Source organism: Poecilia latipinna, unplaced genomic scaffold, assembly GCF_001443285.1.
Source record: "Poecilia latipinna isolate Pla-1442-1.1 unplaced genomic scaffold, P_latipinna-1.0 Scaffold1383, whole genome shotgun sequence".
NCBI lineage: Eukaryota > Metazoa > Chordata > Actinopteri > Cyprinodontiformes > Poeciliidae > Poecilia > Poecilia latipinna.
In genome coordinates, this window is record NW_015113999.1 from 137,552 (window position 1) to 139,613 (window position 2,062).

The window sequence follows — 2,062 nt, forward strand, 5'->3', positions numbered from 1 at the left end:
TATATATATATATATTGATCTAGCAATCTTGATTGCTAGATCAAGATTATATCTTGATCTAGCAATCAAGATATAAATCTATCTTGATTGCTAGAAAAGATCCCTGTGGCATAAATGCACCCTTAGATTATGTTAGAGTTTGAATTAAATAATCTACTTTAAATTCAACACCCTTAGGAGGTAAACAAAAACGAGAGGCATCCTCCTGCCAGTCTAAATACATCAAACGGACAATTACTGCCCAACAGAGAAAAACTAATTGAATTATATATTCGGCTGAGTACTGATTATCTTCCTAATTACAATGAAAGGATTCAACTTGATCACTGTCCTGCAACACATCCCATCTCCACAGCTGGATTTACCTAGCAGCCTATTTTGATTCGCCTATTGGATCATCACCTACCTGTTTCTGCTCACAGGTTGCAAAAGCAAAGCCAATAGGTAATATTGCAAATCAAAACAAACAGGACACGAGAAATATGGGTAGAGGCAAAATATGTACATAATACTGTCATTTCCAGCCATCAAGCAAAGGCCTCCAGGGGTCACTGACTTTCCCACCTGCCCTTGGGTGAGAGGCAGAGAATAGGCCGGACCTGCACTGCTCTGTCAGATGGATTAGCATGAATCAGACAAGCACACAGCAGCTGCCAGGTTAGAAACCCAGAATAACCTGGGTAAATGGGCTTTACCCAGGTTTACCCAGGAACCAAATGCACCACTACTTTGTCTTTACACCACGGGATGTGTTGTTTACACATGTGCTTTAGTTTTTTGGTAACTAAAGCACAATGTTTCTGAATCGATATGGAGGAACTTGCACTGCTAACAGCCGAGATCAAGATCCCAAAAGCACTTCTGTGACATCTACAGTATATCCTGATGCTGTGGTGAATATCTGAGGTGAAACCCAGAGCAGTAATTGAAGTAGGGGAGATTAAAACCACCTATCAATTCACTGATCTCCTGTCTGAAAGAAGACTATGCGTCATTGATTAGGACAAGAGAAACACAATTTTGTTTTGTTGTGTATTTTTTTTTATGTCAAATAGAGATAAATACTTGTAGATCGTGATTTTTAAGAAATACAATTTAAAGCTTTTCCTCAAGGGCCAATACCTTGCATGTTTCAGAACTTTCCTTGTCTTAAAATACCTCAATTAGTTCATTACCTGACCTGTATGGCATGTGATGACATGCAGTGATTGAACATGAACATGGATGGATGTGTCTGAATCAAAAAGCAAAGCACACACAAGAGGCAGGTTGGCAAATAATAAAGCATTTTCTTTCACAAAGTCTTGGTGTCAAGAAAAGAAATCAATGACATGCAAAACGGTGATGCATACAGAGAGTAAAAGGTGGACCTGACAAAGCTGAAAATCTAAAAAATAGAGGGTAAACACATTGCAGAGTGATTAATGCAACAATAAACACGTGAATCTAAATAACTAAATGTGGAACAACTGAAGGGGAGCATGAACTTATTGAGAATTAGTAACAAAAAACAGAGATAGGAGACTGTATTCCTTAACAATGTTGAGTTTCTATGAGTCTGTTGGTGAGAGTGCGATCTCTTCTGCCATCATTTGTTGTAGCAGCATCAGAGCCATGGACTTAAAAAGGCACAGCAACCTGATAAAAAGGCTGATTCTGTTCTGGGAACTGCTGGGGACTAACTGGAGACAACTGTAAAAAGGATCCTTCATGAAATCAAGAAAATTATGGATAACCCTGGATCCTCTTCAGTCAGAGACTTATTCATTACTGCTGTAACACAAACCACTACAGGGGATCCTTCCTGCTCACAGCAGTGAACCTCAACAGCAACTTTTTGAAGTTCAGTATGAGTTACAGCAGTGAAGTGTTTCTGAATTCAATTCAGATCAGAAAACCTTTGCCAGAAATGAGCAAAAGAATCCACTAAATGTAAGATCCCCCAAAACAAAGTAAAAAAAAAAACAGGAGACAAGATAACTTAACAGATCATAAGACAGCACCAGACAAATCTAGTGTACAAACACGAAATGAGCCCAAAATGGCAGAACCCTAGATCAAA